Genomic DNA, 18,953 nt, shown 5'->3' with positions numbered 1-18,953 from the left:
CTGCTTTCTTGTTTAGTGTATGAACGGAAAAAAAATCCCACCCATCAGGCATTAAAGGCCACCAGTGAGGGGCATTAGAGATGCTTTAAGGCCCTGGTAATAGAATCCACGTGTTCTGCGTGTAAAGGAGTGCATTATCACTGCACTGCATTCCCCAGCCCTGGAGTCAGGTTTTGTTCTTCTATTACATCTTTGAATCAGCTGAAGAAGGAATAAAGTTGCATGTTACCTAATTCACTGAGTCCCGGACTACAAACCAGCCATCTGTAGATGACTCCTAGACTCTTGCATTTTACTGTACAAGGAAATATCAGAATATCTCAAAATTATTTATTTTTCTTTTAAAGGAAGAAAACAAATTAAATTAGTTTAAAATCTCTGGGTAGAAAAATCACTGCATCAAAATTTACTTATACATTCTAAGGAAAGGTATGTGTCCAAAAAAGGAAAGGAAAGGAAAAGGAAAAGGAAAGGAAGAAGCTGAGAATCAGTCTCCCCCTCAGGACTTTATGGAGACGCTGTGTGGACAGCCAGGGGCTGTGCTCACTTCCACCTCCATTACAAGGACCTCATACCTGCTGTGGGTGACACAGGGAAGAGGCCTGAGGCCTCCTCGTCATACACCTGGCACTCACTCTTACGCTCACTCTTCCCGTTACCCCAGTACACTCAGACTTCTTAGTATGAAGCACTTCTTCACACAAGTTCAAAGAAGGCATCTTTCCTTTCATATTAGCAACTGTAAAATTCCATGCTAAAGAAATTTCTGACAGGGTCAACACATACCAAGTTGTGATACCCACTGAATCAAGATGTTGCAATCATTTTATATTAATGATAGCATCATTAATATAAAAAAGATTAGTGTCTATGATTAAATGTTTTTACTTAAAAAATTTAAATTAATGAACTACAGAAGCTACATTAGGAGAAGATGCCATTTGTTCCTTAAAAAGAGGTGGAACCTCAGGACCTCAGGAGCCCAGCCTCTTGCTAACTGCAGTAGCACACCAGTTCCCAGCTCAGCTCAGGAGGCATGCTCTCGGGACTGACACTCATCCAATAGCTGATACACTGCTGGGGAGGTAGATGTGGGCACACATTATCTGCATGGATGTATATATTTATGTGCATGTGAGTGTGTGTGTGTGGGTGTGAGAGAGAGAGAGAGAGAGAGAGAGAGAGAGAGAGAGAGAGAGAGAGAGAGAGACAGACAGAGACAGAGACAAAGACAGAGACAGAGAGAGTGCACCTTGATCCCTATTTATTTTATTTATTGAGCTATGATCTCCCCCTGAATCTGGAGTGCTCTAATTCCAGCCAGTTAGTCTAATTAGCCATATTGTCCCAGAGAACCTTGTTTGCTACCTGATCCTGTCTGGCTTTTTACACAGGTTCTAGAGATCTGAACTCTAGTCCTCATGCTTGACCAGCAAGTAAGCTTTATCCATGGACCCATCTCCTCAGGTGATACACTTTAAAAAGCAAGCCAGCAAGCAAACAACAAACTAAATCTTACGTGTTTGGAGGTTTGAATGAATGGCCCATAGGCTTATATATTTGAATGTTTCAATCATCAGGGAGTGACAGTATTTGAGAAGGATTAGGAAGTTGTGGCTTTGTTGGAGTATGTGTGTCACTGAGAGTAGGCTTTAAGGTTTCAAAGCCCATGCCAGGCCCAATCTCGACCCCCAACCTTATCCTCCTGTCTTTCTCTCTGGCTCTCTCTGGGTGTGGATTAAGATGTAGCTCTCACGTTCCTGCTCCAATACCGTGTGTGCTGCCATGCTCCCTGCCATGACCAAAATGGACTAAACCTCTAAAATTGTAAGCAATCCTCCAATTCAGTTAAAAACTTCTCTTGTAAGAATTGCTTTGATCATGGTGTCTCCTCACAGCAATGGAACAGAGAAGAACACAATCCTTTTTATCTAGTAACTCTAGGAATTCATCTTATAGATGTACTGAACTATGTGCAAAATGGCATGTACACAGGTCTATTTAAAACAGCACTGCAAAGACAGGAATAACAAAAGCAAAGGCTAGCCCAAAATCCATAGAAACAGAAAGCAGACCTGTAATTGCTAGGGTCTGAGCCAATGAGAAATTGTTCTTTAATGGACACAGTCGACCCTCCTGATCTATGGTATATTGGTTGCGGAAGGGTTCCAAAATCTGTAGGTGTTTCCGTCCATTATAAAGAGTGATGTGGTACTTGCATACATCTTACATGTATCCTCCCGCGTACTCTAAGTAACTCTTAGACAACTTGACATATAAGCCATACAAATGCTATGTAAATACTACACTAGTGCACTGTTCGGGAAATAGTGAAAAGAAAGAAGTTGATTGAACTTGGAGACCTACAAATATGGAGGGCCAATTACATAGCTTCAGTTTCACAAGCTGAGACGCTTTGGAGACGTGGCTGCAGCACAATGTGAATATACTTAATGACACTAAAGCACACTCTTTGGCTTTTTTTCTCCCTTTTAAAAACTATGTATATATTTACTTAAAATGTGTGCATACACATATGTTCTATGGTGTGCGTGTGGAGGTCAGAACCAACTGGTGGGAATCAGTTCTACTGCATAGAGGCCTCCCTCACTAAGCTACCTCAACGGCTCAAAGTGTACTCTTTAAAATAGTTAAGATGGGGGTTCACTGGTTAAGAGCCTTGCTGTCCTTGCAGAAGATCTCGGTTTGGTTCACAGCACCGATATGATGCCTAAAAACTGTCTATAATTTCATTTTCAGGGGACCCAACACCCTCTTTTGCTTCTGCGAGCAGCAGGCATGAAAATGACATACATACATACATACATACATACATACATACATACACACACATGCATACTAACAAAATACATATATGAAGATTAAAACTCAATATACATGTAAATGTATATAAATAATACATGTACTTTTACCACAATTATAATTTTCAGAAAAAGAAACCAACAATACAAGTCAGGCCTTATCTACACAATGGACTCCTACACCACAGGACTAGGTCCTAACACAGAATGATGTGCTGAAAAAAAAAGCAGCCAACAGGACACTAAGGAGAACACTGCTGCCTGGCTTTCTGGAGAGGAAGTAAACAGATTTGCTAATGTTCTAATGACAATATGTCAATGGGAACATACACACTTTCCTCTTTCATTCATATTTCATTCAGTACATCAGTATCAGGTGCTGTTAGGTGTTATGTATATAACGTAAAACATTTCAAGTACTACTCTAAGATAAATGGTTTTAAAAGTTACCTTGGTCTTATAAATAGAGGCTAGGCCGCAATCTGAAAAGTTTCAGGTCCAACATCTATACAGATGCATATTGCACATGTGTCCAGCACTAAAACTCCTCTAATGTACTCTCCATCAGATGGACAGAAAAATTATCTCGGCCCACACAATAGAAATGCAGGAATGTGGTATAAGCAATAAGAAGATTTGTTTACATAAAATGTATCTTGTCAGTCACTTTTATATAATATAGATGAATCGGTAAGTATTATTGGTTTAAATATCAACATCTAGATGAGTCAGATTCTCTAATGTGTGTACATGGTGGTGTATGAGTCTGCACACATTTGTGTAAGTCTGCACATGTGTGGAGACCTGAGACTGAAGTCTGTGCATTCTTCCACCCTTCTCTAGTTTGTATTTTGGGAGAGGGCGTTTCACTGAACCTGAAGGTCATCAACTGGCTAGGCTGCCTGTTAGGAAGCCTGTTTTCTCCTCCCCAGAGGGGCTACCAGACGCATGCAGCCACACCCAGCTTTACATGGGAGCTGAAGTCCTCATATGTCAGCCCAGGCCCCGTGAACTCAGATCCTCATACCAGCTCAGCAGGCACTTCACTGACAGCCATTTCTTCAGATCCCTTGGATGGATCTCCAAATTCCACACTCACTCTGAAACTGCCCATCATAAGATGAGGCCATAATGGCTAAGAGTGGGCATTAAACATAAATCCAACGTGTCTAGCATTCTTTTCCTTAAATTTATTTATGTATATGAATGTTTTGCCTGCAGTCATGTATGTGCGGCACATGCCTCCCTGGTTCCTGCAGCAGTCAGAAGTGGAGGTTTTAAATGCCCTGGAACTGGAGTTCTAGATGGCTATGAGTGTTAGGAACCAAACCTGGATCCTCTGTAAGAATGGTAAGTTCTCTAACAGCTGCGCCAACTGTCCAGCCCTGTAACTAGTAACTAGTATTCCTTTGAGGACACACACACGCACACACATGCACACCCCTGTCATATAATAGGCATTGGTTGGATAGTGAGCAACCACCAGAATCTAGATGCAGCCAGGGGGTATGTACTTCCTCGCAAGTTTTGAGACTCCAGAGAAAACAGCTCTGCTGACACCTTGATTCCAGACTTCTGGTCTCCAGAACTAGAAAGAATACACTTTTTACAATTTTTGTTTTGTTTTGTTTTGTTTGAGACAGGATTTCTTTATGTACACCAGGCTTACCTGAAACTCAGAAATCCACCTCCCACTGTAAGACCCAGTTAAATGCTTTCTTTCATAAGGGTTGCCTTGGTCATGGTGGTTTTTTTTTTTCACAGCTGAAGAATAGTGACTAAGACAACCCACTATTGCCAAAGGAATGAAGGTTAACTGAACAAAACACTGGACAGAAAATCGTTTAGTTTTAAGAACAAAACCGAAGATTAACAATATCCCCTACCACATGCATACTTGATTTCATAGCAAGACCCTGTTTCACACCAAGAAACAACAACAAAATCCTAGAAGAAAACAATGACTCTGAAGCCTTGCTATGACCAGCAAAAGACCTGTCTGTCCCCTGGCTGAGTGTTTGGGTATCTGCTACTGTGGTAAACACCATGACAAAAGGTGAATTGACAAGAAAAAATTTCAGCTTAGAACCCTCACTCCACTGCTGATGGAGGTCAGGGCAAGAGCTCAAGGCAGGAAGTGAAGCAGAAACCATGGAAGAATGATGCTTCTGGCTTATTCCTGGCTTTCCCAGTTTGCTTTCTTCTTTCTTCTTGTTCTTTTTCGTGTGTGTGTGTGTGTGTGTGTGTGTGTGTGTGTGTGTGTGTGTGTACACATGTGATGCAAGTGCCAGCAGCAGAGGCCTGAAGAGGTTATCAAATCCTCTGGAACTGAAGTTATAGATGAATGGGAGCCACCAGGTGGGGATTCAAACCCAGGTGCCCTGGAAGAGTAGCCAGTGTTCTTACCTGCTGTGCCATCTCTCCAGCCCCTGAACTTGCAGGGGTGACACATCTGACAATGAGCTGGGTCCTCCCACATCTATCATTAATCACAATACCCTACACGCCAGTCTCATGGAGGCATTTTCTCAATTAAGATTTCTTTTTCCAACATACATCTAAGTTTGTGTCAGGTTAACGAACACCAACTAGGACACTGATATTACACACTCTTTTACCACCCTGTACTTTAGTCATTAATAATACTAAAACATATTGTAAAAATTAATAAGGTATAATTGATTGATCCATTAAGATAATTGGACACATAATTTTTGGAATCTGTAATGGCTTGTTTTGTGTGTTAACTTGACATAAGCTAGAGCCAGGAGAGAGGAAGAAACAATTGAAGAAATGCCTCCATGAGAGCCAACTGTGAGGCATTTTCTCAATTAGTGATCAGTGGGGCCATCCCTGGGCTGGTGGTCCTGGGTTCTATAAGAAAGAAGGATGAACAAGCCAGTAAGCAGGACTCCTCCGTGACCTCTGCATCAGCTCCTGCCTCCAGGTTCCTGAACTGTTTGAGTTTCTGTTCTGACTTCCTTCGGTGATGAACAGCAATATGGAAGTCTAAGTCAAATAAATCCTATCCCCCCCTTTTACTTTTTTGGTTATGGTATTTTGTTACAGCAATAGAAACCCTAACTAAAATAGAATCATTATTAACCAACCATGTTTTCAGCATCCCAGGTTACAGGCAGACCCTACTGTACTTTCCTAAGGTTAAAATGACAAGGACAAACAGAACAAAAGAATGAATATGTATGTCCATCAAGAGGAGCTGTGGGAAAGCATCTTGGTAACTCATTAACCGAGGTTAGAGAGATGGCTCAGTAGGTAAGAGCACTGGCTGCTCTTTCAGAGGACCTAACTTCAACTCTCAGCACCTGCATGTCTCCAAGTCCATTTCTAGCAGATCTGATACCCTCTTGGCCTCTGAAGGGACTGTATGCAGATGGTGCATAGACAGTCAAACATGCAGAAAAAACAAGCAGAAAAAATAAGGCAGGATGGCAGACGGGTAAGGAAATGTGGTCAAGCAATGGGGTGGTTATGAGGTGGGAGAGCTGGGAGTAGTGGTATGTGCCAGTCAGCCTGGGAGACAGAGCAATATGCTGTCACAAAGCAAACAGAGAGAAGCAGCAGAGAGGACAGGTTGGCAGTCACACGTATCTCCATAATATTCTATTCCAACTTTGAAAAGCCCTCTGACCAATCTGCTGACTTCCCAGGGAAGTGGGAAAGATAATCCAGAGGTTGGCTGTACCAACTTGTTGGACAGCCAAGTCCACAATGGAGTAGGCTACAGGGCTCCCAGAAAGACTTCCTCCAAGATGACTTCTCACACTAGCATCTGACTGACTGAAGGAGAGAACTAAAGCTAAGAAGGAGCTAGCCCTCGGTGGCTCGCAACTGTAAGCCCAGCACTGTCCAGATAGAGGTGATGGCAGGGGATCAGGAGTCTTGATAGGCATCTGAGGTTGGTTCCGGTTCTATGAGACCTTGCCTCAAAAACAAACAAATGTAAAAACCACCACTACCACAAGATCAAATAAATGAAGACAGACATGGAGCTTGGGGAAATTAGCATAGAAAGTGGAGGGGTTGGAGGTAAAGCAAGTGCTATATAAGTAAGAGGAAGTGAGTTGCATCTCAGAACCCGTGTGAAAGCTGGGCACGAGCATGACTCGCAGTGCTTGGGATGGAGACGGGGAAGGCAGATGCTGAGCATGGCAGCTTGGGTGATCAGCCAGTCCTGGGTCCCAGCGACAGGGCACACAGCTTGCTGAGGAGTGATAACCAAGGCTGACCCCTGGCTCCTCATTTCTACACGTACAGTCACATGAGTGTGTACACATGCACATAAAGCATGGGAAAATTACTGAATCTTAGGAAAATAAAAGTAAACAACTTTGCAAATGGCTCAGTTATAAACTAAACTATATATTCATAATAAAGGTTATAAATATTTATATAACCTAAACCACAATAAAATTAAAATTCAAAGTAGAAAATCTACTTTCTAGGTATCATTTAAGGCAGTGGCTCTCCACCTGTGGGTTGAGAACCCTTGGGAGAGGTTGTAAAACCCTTTCACAAGGGGTCACATATCACATATCCTGTTAGTTGACATTTACATCACAGTTCCTAACTAGCAAAATCAATTATGAAGTAGCAACAAAGTAATTTTATGGTTGTGGGGGTCACCCACAACATGACAAACTGTATTACAGATCCCAACATCAGGCAGGTTGAAACGCTCTGGTTTAAAGCTGGAGACATGGTTCCGTAGTTACGAATGCTTGCTGCTCTTGTGGAGGACCCAAGTTTAGCTCCACAGCCATTTGTGGGGAAGGAATTAACAACAGCCTATAATTCTAGCTTCAGGGGGACTCCATGCCTCTGTCCTCCACAGGTACCTACACAGACATGCACATGCCCATACACAGACACACAGACACATAATTAAAAATAAATCTTAACCCTGCCCTGCCTTCCCTCAGTGACAGACTGCTCTTTCCTCCCCAGGCTGCTCTCTATTATAACAACAGAAAGCAGACTAACACTTTTTGTGCTCATGGCTTGGTAGGTTTAAAGTGTTAAAAAATAACCATCCTATCAAATGCAGTCCATATATGTAACACAATTTCTGTCAAAATTCCAATGCAATTCTTCACAGAAATTAAAAAAAAAATCTTAAATTTCATTTGTAAACACAATAGTGCCCGGACAGACAAAATAATCCTGAGTAATAGAAGAACTACTTGAGTTATCACCATTCGAGATTTCAAATTATATTACAAAGGAATAATAATATAATCATCATGGTACTGGAATAAAAATAGACACCTTGATGAATGAAATAGAGTTGAGAACCCATACTCATACAGCCACCTGATTACTGACAAAGAAGTCAACAGTAGACACTGGAGAGAAGACAGCATCTTCAGGAAATCGTGTTGGTTAACATGAACAGACACATGTACAAGAGTGAGACTAGACCTTTATCTCTCACCCTTCACAAAACATTTAGTTCTTGGGGCTGGGGATTTAGCTCAGTGGTAGAGCGCTTGCCTAGCAAGCGAAAGGCCCTGGGTTCGGTCCCCAGCTCCGGAAAAAAAAAAAAAAAAAAAAGAAAAACATTTAGTTCTTGACATTGGTGACTTACATTTGTCCTTCATTAGTTTTATTTAGTTAGTTTCATAAATTGTGCTGCTCTCTGGTTCCCGTGCACCTTTAGCACTCTATTATCGATAATTTATTCACATCTAAAAATCTTTCATGTTTATTTATGACTTTATTTACCAACTGGATTGAAAACATTTAAAAAAATTTGTCTTGTAAGTTTTCCTACACGTTTTAGTCAAATTGAAGAGTATAATTTATAACAAGAAATGAATGTTCTTTCATAGACAGCCCCACTGTCTTTCATAACAACCACCATACTGGAGACAGAATAGCTCCACACCCTCTCAAATAAGCGTTATGTCTCCTACCCTATCCCTAGGTTCAGGTTTGCCTTTAACTTGCTACCTACTCAAAGACGACCTTAAACTTTTCATCTCCTACTCCCACCTCTCCAGTGTGAGGATTATGGGATTTGTCACATGCCTGGTTTATATCGTGCTGGGGATTAAGCTGAGGTTTCCCACATGGCAAAAGTAATAATTGTACCAAACTGCCAGAAAGTAGTACGCCGTGTAGTATTTCTCGGCTTTGTCACCAGATGATGACATCACTGAGGTTTTGACCTTAAAGAAACTAAAAGCTAGAAACAAAATTTACAAACTTTTTCATCCCAACCTCTTACTTTACAGGAAATTTCAGTCAAACACAAGAGATGAAAGTCTGCTGTTCTGTGCCTGATCGAAGAGTTGCAAAGAAAATTCACACAGAGGGTAAGTATGACTGATCGTATGGCCTCCTGCTCGCTTTCCACTAAGTGCTTACTGATGTGGCTGGTGATGGAGGTGATAACTGAGGGACGCAGGCACTGAGTATAGAAAGGATAGGTCCTGTCTTGGTTTCTGTTCTACTGCTGTGAAGAGAAACCACAACCAAGGCAACTTAGGAAACATAGCATGTTTGTTTGTGTGTTTGTGACACATTTCTCTGTGTAATGGCCATGGCTGCCCTCTGTCCTAGAACCTGCTCTGTAGACCAGACTGGCCATGAACTCACAGATCCACCTACTTCTGCCTCCTGAGTGCTGGGATTAAAGGTGTGCACCACCACTACCACCACCACCACCACTACCATCACCCCAGCTGAAATAAAGCATTTAGCTGGCAGCCTTGCTTACGGTTTCAAAGGGTTAGTCCATGATCATCATGGTGGAGACCATGGCTGCAGACGGCAGGCATGGTGCTAGTGTAGTTCGTTCCAGGAGGAGAGAGAAAGGGCCTGAACCTAGTATGGGCTTTTGAAACCTCAAAGCCCACTCACAATGGCGTATCTCCTCCAACAAGGGCACACCTGTCCCTCCCAAACAGTTTCACTAACTTGGGACCAAGTGTGCAAATATATGAACCTCTGCAGGCCACTTCCATTCAAACCATGTGGATTCCACCCAAGGAGGATAGCCATTCAGTGCCAACCGTGTACTGACATTTGGTGCTTAGGAATGTGGAGCCAAACTACCATAGCCTCCTTTTTTCCCTTCTTCTCATTTTTCCTCTGTCTACCAATAAATTGCATTTTATTATCAATATGCTACTTTGAGACCTTAAACCCCAAACAGGTCCCTAAGAAACAATTTGGAAAACACTAGCAAACAGAAAAACAAAAAACAAAACCAAACAATACTTATAGGCTTAAAATGAATGATGAGGAAATGCCACAAAGTTAGCAGTGCAAGTCAGGTACCTGAGTACCAGACGGGCTGAGACAGAATAGACTGTAGGTTCCAGGCTAGCCCAGGGTAGAGTGAGAACCAGAATCAGGGAAAACAGCTGTTGTGGTCTAGATCTGGGAGTCAGCCGGGGGGAAGTGGATGCAGGAGAATCAGGATTGCGCTCTGCTATACGGTGAGGTCAGAACTGGAACTACTATCTCCAGCTGACTGAAGGATCTGCTCAGACAAGAGGCAGAGACCACTGAGTCGGGCCCCTGTGGGCACTGTCCAGTCAGTGGGAGTCCCAGGCTATAGATTCAGAAACAGCCTGATCTGTCATCTGCCATGTCACTTCCATCCTATGTCATCTACTTGGTATGCGGGTGATGAAACAGTGACTCGAGAGTCTCTGGGAGGCCTCAGTATTTTGGTGATTTCAGTACAGCCAGGGGAGGGCAAGGGGACAGGTTGCAATGGCCCTGAGGAGCAATGAAGTGAGTGGCAGAGCCAGCAATTGTGCTCACGGCTGGCGGGCGGGGGACTCTGAGGGACTGATGGGATGGGCCTAGACTGGCAGCTTTGTGGTTAGCAGCAGTGGGCCTGGTGGGAGACACAAGACAGGGTATTGTATGGGGCAGAAGGGTGTGGATGGGCACAGAAGACTGCAACTTGTTCCTCCTTCAGGCTGACTCTAGCAATGGCCTTAAGGTCCGGGATGGCTCTGTTTTGAAGTGTGTTTCTAGCTCCCAGTGCTGCCCTTAGCTCTATTTCTGCTCACAGGGCCGCAGAGCACAGGAGGACTACAGGTGCTGAGGTGGCTCTATCTCAGGGTTCCTAAACTCCTCCAACTCTTTGAAAGTGAATTATGGGGCTGGATGATGGCTCAGAGGTTGAGAGCACTTGCTGCTCTTGTAGAGGACCGAGGCTTACTTCCCAGCTCCTGCATCATGCAGCTCACAGCCATCTGAATCTCCAGGCTCAGGGGATCTGGCATCCTTTTCTGGTTTGCACAGGCACTTGTACATATGTGGTACATATACAGACAAGCAGCCATGAACATAAACAGAGTTTTTAAAAAGAGTATAGTTAGGTTTTATATAATGAGGTTTAGCCAATTATGACTTATATATGATGGAAGCATATATATATATATATATATATATATATATATGTGTGTGTGTGTGTGTGTGTGTGTGTGTGTGTGTGTGTGTGTGTGTATATGAAGGACCTAAACAATCAGCAATTCTCAACCTATGGGTCATGAACCTTTTGGCAAACATTTAGCTCCAAAATATTTACATTACTATTCATAACAGTAACAAAATTAGAGTTATGACATAGCAACAAAAATAATTTTATGGTTGGGGGAATCACCAAAACATGAGGACTGTATTGAAGGGTCATGGCAAGGATGATGAACCAGTGGCTCAGGTGACACAGCTTTGTGCATCACCAACTTCTCAAAGTTTATTGTATATCAAACTCCTGAAAAAACACTTTCATAATTAAGCAACCCATAATTATTATTAGAAATTTAATTTCATAAATGAATTTATGAAGGTTAAAGAGATTAATGACAAAGAAAGGCTCCTAAGTAAATAGGAATGAATAGAATCCAGACAGAAGTGGCTCTGACAGGAGGAAACTATCACTACAGCAGAGTAAGAGGAAGGACAGCCAAGTTAAGCACAAGGAGTCCCGGGAGTAGCCTTATTAGAGACAATCATTCTCAATATTAGCTTATAACTACAGAAAACAACAGAAAACAAATAAAGCCAGGAATGGAAAGATGAAGGGGCGCATATCGGGGAGAACAGAACTTCTGAATTAGACAATTTAGGGAAACCCATTAAAATTAAAGAGCAGAAAGCAAAATTTGTGCAGTACACCAGCTAAATACCCAAGAGACCCTACACAAAGAAATTCATAGCAGGAGTTAGTGTAGTTTCTAGCTGGAGGCTTTGGTCACGTTCCCACAAACTAAAATATAGGAAAGGAAAAGAACATAGTAAGAGCATGACTGAACAAAGCATAAAGCCTTTAAATCCAGTACTTGGGAAGGCAGGAGCCAAGGACCTCTGTGAGTTCAAAGGTAGCCTAGTCTATACACCAGAACCAAATGAAAAGTTAACTGTGTTCTAAAGCATATTAGCAAATTTTCCCTATTTGGAATGGTTTTCACCCATATTCTCTCAATGTCTAAAACAGACCTAAAAGACACACAACTCACATATTAATTGTATTCACACCTATGGATCAGACAATGATACTTCTATAAGGTAATAGCATCAATAAGCATCACAAATCTGACTGAAACCCAAGTCTATGATCCCTCAAACCAAGCAAAGATTGCTCATGTAATTACATTCCAACTATTTAATGAAAGCTGAAGTGTGCTGTGTCTGTATAACATAGTGGGCTTCATTCAAAAACCAGCACCAAGCCTTTGAACTCTACTCACCCACTGAGTATGTTATTTAACCTCCCCGTTGCCGCATATATAAATAAAGAACAAATATGACTTCTTTTCAGAGTTGTTCTCAGTAACATAAGCACTGCCTAAAAGCCTGGGCACACTAAGTTTTATATCTCACTGGAGTATTACAAATCACTTCTCATTTAAGTTATTCACCTAACTGCAGGATGGGAGAAAAGTTTTTTCTCTTAATAGTAAATCTTAACGAAAGACTAATTATATTCCTAACTATATTCAGAATAAAACTATAAATTGAATCTATGGACATAAGAAAAAATGTCATTGCAAGACTAATTCTAGGAAGATAAAGAATGTATGAGCGAGACTGGAGACCACACAACACAGGCACACCACTGAACAAAGCTGGAGGCTGCAGGATATGCATGAGGACCTCAGTACGTATATGAACAGGTTCCGCGGGAAGTTACCCCTCTTCCTCCTGTGCAGGTTAAATTCCTAGATTGTGTGGTTTAAAATGTGGTTTAAGTCAAGGGTCTTAAAGAGCTTCTTCTGGTAGACCTCAGGAAACAGGGTGTGGCGAAGCACACCTTTAGTCCCAGAACTTGGGAGACATGAGCAGGTGGATCTCTGAGAGTTCGGCCAGCCAGGTCTATGTAAAGAGACACTGTCTCAAAAGAACCCAAACCAAATCAAACCATTTAAAGAGAAGGAAAGAAGGAAGGAAGGAAGGAAGGAAGGAAGGAAGGAAGGAAGGAAGGAAGGAAGGAAGGAAGACGAGGGTCTAGGGAGATACCCTAGTCAATAAAGTACTTGCCTCACCAAATGGTTGGAACTAGAAAGTATCATCTTGAGTGAGGTAACCCAATCACACACACACACACACACACACAAAACCCAAAAAACAAAACAAACAAACAAACAAAAAAACCACACATGGTATGCCCTCACTGATAAGTGGATATTAGTCTAAAATTTTGAATTACCCAAGATACAATCTTCAGACCACATGAAGCTCAAGAAGGATGACCAAAGTGTGGATGCTTCAGTCCTCCTTAAAAGGGGGAACAAAAATATTCCTAGGAGGGAATATGGAGACAAAGTTTGGAGCAGGGAGTGAAGGAATGACCATTCAGAGCCTGTCCCACCTGGGGATCCAGCCAATATACATACAGCCACCAAAACTAGACAATATTGATGAAGCCAAGAAGTGCATGCTGACAGGAGCCTGTTATAACTGTCTCCTGAGAGGCTCAGCCAGAGCGTGACAAATACAGAGGCGAATGCTAGCAGCCAACCATTGAACTGAGAACGGGGTCCCTGTTGGAGGAGTTATAGACAGGATTAAAGGAGCTGAAGGGGCTTGCAACCCCATAAGAACAATACCAACCAACCAGAGCTCACAGGGTCTAAACCACCATCCAAAGAGTACGCATGGACAGACCCATGGCTCCAGCTGCGTATGTAGCAGAGCATGGCCTTGTTGGGCACCAATGGGAGGAGAAGCCCTTGGTCCTGCCAAGGCTGGATGCCCCAGTGTAGGGGAATGTCAGGGCAGGGAGGCGGGAAGGGGAGATGGTTGGGGAGGGGGAGCCTAAACCTTGTCTCTTGTAAGTTGCCTTGGTGGTGGCGTTTGGTGACAGCAATGGAAAAGTATCTAAGACAGGGAAAGTCTGTGCACGCCCACTAACGCTGAGAGCTGGCAAGCCTGGAGATCCTGCATGGGTACTCACTTAACATTTTAAAGAAACTTCTGCAGAATTTTTACTGACAAAACTCAAAATGTAAGCATACCTGAACCCAACTCTTTGTGATACAATTTCACTAATGAGAAGAATAGAATTCTTTGTCAGATAAGAATATTATATTTAATTATACCTTAGAGTGTTTTTGTGTTATCAGATTGATTACAGATGTTCAGCTGTAAACTATGCTTAGATGGAGGGACTTACAAAACGGAAAATGAGCTGAATTTAGCCCAGGGGCCACTGTCTTGGCTTTCAGGTAGAAGGAAGAACCACAAATCTTTGTCCCTTAAGCAACTGACTAGTTTTAAAGAGACAAGAGAAACAGTGGAAAGTGAGGGGCAAGAGGCGGAACATGTAGCTAGCACAGAGGAGTTAGTCCTCACCCTATCAGGTCTGGAATAAACCAACTAACCAACCAACCAACCAACCAACCAACCAACCAACCAACCAAAGTCCATTTTCCCTTCCAGACCCTGCTCCTGGAATGATGACTCTGAAAGTAATTATTTATTGTTAAATGCCTGGGCCATAAGCTTTGGCTCATTCCCTGATTAGCTCGTAACTTATTTAACCCATACAAACTATTATACATCTTCCACATGGTTGGCTACCTTTCCTTCAGTCCTGACCTGTTCTTTCTCATCTTCCTCAGCATCTCCCTTAGTGCCTTTCTCAGCATCTCCTTTTCCAGAATCCTTTTTTCCTGCCAGTGCCCCACCTCCTATTTTCTGCCTCAGCTCAATGGCCATTTTTTTCGTTGTTGTTTTTATTGATAGGTGATACAAGAGATTCTCTCTACAATGAACATTCCTTCTAATGACAAAAATAATGTGGGTCTGAGGAGATGGCAGTTGGTAAGTACCTTTCTGAAGAAGCATGATGACCTGAGTTAGATTCCCAGCACCCAATAACAGCAAAGCCTACATATCTCATTTCAGCTGTTGGGCAGCAGAGGCAGGCAAACCTGTGGGTGGCTCACTGGCTGTCCATTCTAGTTGAACTGATGAACCCAACTTCAGTGAGAGACCCTGTCTCAAAAATAAGGTGAAGGGGAATGAAGGAGAATACTCAGGATTGGCCTCTGTTCTCTACATGACACTCACAGCTACCTGGGCACCTGCACACATATAAACACAGACAAGCTCATTCACAGAAACACACTCATGTGTTTACACCACAGAGACATACACATACACAAACCTGTCAATAGTCGTTCTTTTCTCACTAAGTGAAATACATATAATGAAGGTTAGGAGCCCAGCTTGCTGGTAGAATGCATGCTCTGAATGCCCCAGTTAGATGACTAGTGCAGAAAACACACACACACACACACACACACACACACACACACACACACAGAGAGAGAGAGAGAGAGAGAGAGAGAGAGAGAGAGAAAAGATACAGACACATGCCAACTTCAGTCTATAATGCTTTGACATTTTTTTAATTGTTATTTTTTATGTGTTTGGGTGTTTTGCCTGTCTATGCACCTCATGTGTGTCTAATGCTCTAGGAGGTCAGAATAGAGTTTTAGATTTCTTGAGACTGAGTTAAAGACAGTTATAAACAGCCATGTGGGTCCTGGAGATTGCACCCTAGTCCTCTGGAAGAGCAGGTAGTGCTTTCAGTGCTTTTAACTGGTAAGCCTAAGCAGTTTCTTAGGAATTAGAAAGGAGCTACAATACTGAGGAAATACTAGCACACATTTACAAGGTCATTACTTTTGTGTGCAGATGATGTGGGCACAGAATCCGGACCCTTTGTATACTGCAGAATCAACCCAATGGTTAGGAAGCTCAGTTACAGAGGTTCAGAAAGCAGGTGACAGTGGAAACTGGGTCGGGGAAGTGTGTGGTGTGGTCAGAGGCAAGTGGAAATTTTCAAATGGGAGAACACATTAGGTACTGGAGGCCTGTATCTGAGGAGATGCAGCGTGCCTCGGGAGAGGAGCTTTATCGCTTTGCAGTCTGGAGCAGGACCACATCACAAAGCTCCACACGGCTGACTCAAGGCAGGCATCCCTTCTGCTGCTCTGCTAGCCCCTCCTCTAGTTTGTACCCACAACCTCCCCAGGCTCTAGGCACCTGCATATCCTGAGGTCTGCTCCTAGATTCTTCCTCCCTTAGGTCTTAGTTTCCCTTGGTCAGCAGTTCTCAACCTGTGGGTATCAACTCCTTGCAGGGGAGGATGTCAAACGACCGACTGTTTCATGGGGGTCACCTTGGACCACCAGAAAACATGGATATTACATTGGGATTTATAACAGTAGCAAAATTACAGTTATGAAGTTGCAATGAAAATACCTTTATGGCTGGGTGCCACCGCAACACGTGCAACTGTATAAATGGCTGCAGCACTAGGAAGTAGGAAGGTTGAGGACCACTGGCCTAGGGGATTTGACCCAGCTCCACAACATTATAACAGCATTGAACATTCCAGCTTCCGTCTCTGGCCCAGGCGTCCTTTGAGTTCCTAGATGTACATTCACATCCACACCACTCCTCCATTAATGTGTTCCATCTATGCTCTGACTGGGTTAAATCTTCCTCAAGTCCTCCTTCTCTGGGCCTCGTGATACCTGATCAACCTTCCATGTTCTGACAGTTTCCCTCCTATAAACCTCCCCAGCTCACCAGTTTCCAGCTCTGCTTCCCTGGCTGTGAAGAGCCCTTAAGAGCCCCACAGCATCCCACACATTCTCTCGTTTCTCTAATCCATTCCCACAAAGCAAGCAGAGCAGAGAATGACAAGAATCCATCACCACTCCCTTCAAATCCCTCCAGGCACGTCAAGGCCAGCTTCCCACCCTCTGCTCCCTCTCTCATTCCTTCTTCCATGGTGCAACTGGCCTGGCCTCCCCTTACTCAAACACAAACAGTTCCTGCCTGTACACACACCCTTTCTCCTGTGTCAATGGACCAGCATCTACTTATTCTTACTCCACACAGATTCCATCCACTCTTACAGTCTGTGACACATCCCAACATCTTTGCTCTGTATTCATAAATTATGTACTCATTTTGCCAAATAAATGTATTTCCAGTTAACCCCATTCTCTGCAAGAAGCTCATTTAGATTTCTCTTTATTTTTTAAGATTTATTTTAAGTATATATCTGAGTGCTTTGCTCACATCGTAATACACGTCTCTGTATTATTTGAGTGGTTGGTACCTGAAAAGTCAGAGTCCCAGTGTTACTGACTGGAGTTATGGAAGTTATGGAGTTATGACTGGAAGCTGTGCATTCTTTTGTAGAGATCAAAAAGTGTTCTTAACCACTAAGCCATCAACTTCCAAAGATGGAACTATGCACTGGCTTGATATGTGTACACTGGCCTTTGCTTTTCCGAAGATTTCTTTTATAATATTTTTTATAAAAACTTTTTTTCATACAATGTATTTTGATGTTTTCTCCCCTCCTTATTCCTCCCTGATCATTCCCACCTCTCCCCACCCACTCAACTTTATGTTTTCTCTCTTTAAAAAAAAGTCAGAACCTCCGTATCTCTCTTATCTACTGAACTTCATGCTCGCTGTCAATAAATAAATAAAATAATTAAAAAGAAAAATCAGGAAACTTCTTGAACATAGAATTTGCCCTAATTGATTCTCAAAATCTGTACCTTTGTCTTAGTCAGGGTTTTATTGCTATGAAGAAACACCATAGCAACTCTTATAAAGTAAACATTTAATTGGGGTGGCTTACAGTTCAGAGATTTAGTCCATTATCATCATGACAGGAAGCATGGTGGTATGTGGGGGACATGGAGCTGAGAGTCCTACAACTTGATCCGCAGGCAGGAGAAATGAATGGCACAATAGCCCTAGTTGGAGAATATGAGACCTCAAAACCTGACCCCACGGTGACAGACTTCCTCAACCAAGGCCATACTTATCTCAACAAGTCCTAATAGTGGCACCTCCTAACAGAGCCACTCCCTATGGGTCAAGCATTCAAACCCATGAGCCTTCGGGGTCCATTCCTAATCACACCACCACATCTCTCAAAAACCTTTGTAGTAGACGTTAATTAATCTATTCCAGGCTGGCAAGTCGGCTCAGTGAATAAAAGTGTTTGCCACATGATCCCGATCACTTGCACTCCAGTCCCTGGAACCCATGTAGAAATGAGAGGAGAGAGCCAACCCCACAGAGTTCTCTGCGGGCAGCTCCTTTTGGCATTCCCAGTTGATTTTAGGGAGCTATTTATTTCTCAATAAACTTTGCTTGCTTGTCCTTAAAAAACACGTCCTCTGACCTCCACACAAATGCCCCCATCACACACACAATACAGTAATAACAAGTTAGGTTTACTCACACTCTTCGGGATCTTGCTAGTCAGTATCTGCTAACTAGTAGTGGACAGTCAATAAACGTGTATTGGATTACAGTGCAAGACATTTTTACAACCGATGTTCTGTTTGATGAGAGTAACAGCAACATCTCAAGACAGCTCTTAGTTAAACACCTTCCCAGTGGAGACAGGAGGGGCCATTTAACCCAGTAATGTATACTAATTCCAAAAGCCCCACTGTTATAACTCGGCAAATGGTGTGTGTATGGGGAGGAGGTGGGGGTTAAGGGGGTGTAGGGTTTCTCTGTGTATTCCTGGCTGTCCTAGAACTCTCTCTGCAGAATAGACCAGCCTCAAACTTGCAGAGATCCAGGTGCCTGTAT

At 42.8% G+C, this 18,953-nt stretch overlaps 1 protein-coding gene across 4 annotated transcripts in view; it reads right to left on the bottom strand.

The window, feature by feature from the left end:
* Lpgat1 (lysophosphatidylglycerol acyltransferase 1) overlaps positions 1-18,953 on the bottom strand; it is a 66,368-nt gene that overhangs the window by 29,712 nt on the left and 17,703 nt on the right. The gene's annotated exons all lie outside the window — the stretch shown is intronic.

Source organism: Rattus rattus, chromosome 10 (genome assembly GCF_011064425.1).
Source record: "Rattus rattus isolate New Zealand chromosome 10, Rrattus_CSIRO_v1, whole genome shotgun sequence".
NCBI lineage: Eukaryota > Metazoa > Chordata > Mammalia > Rodentia > Muridae > Rattus > Rattus rattus.
This window is presented reverse-complemented; position numbering and strand designations above follow the sequence as displayed.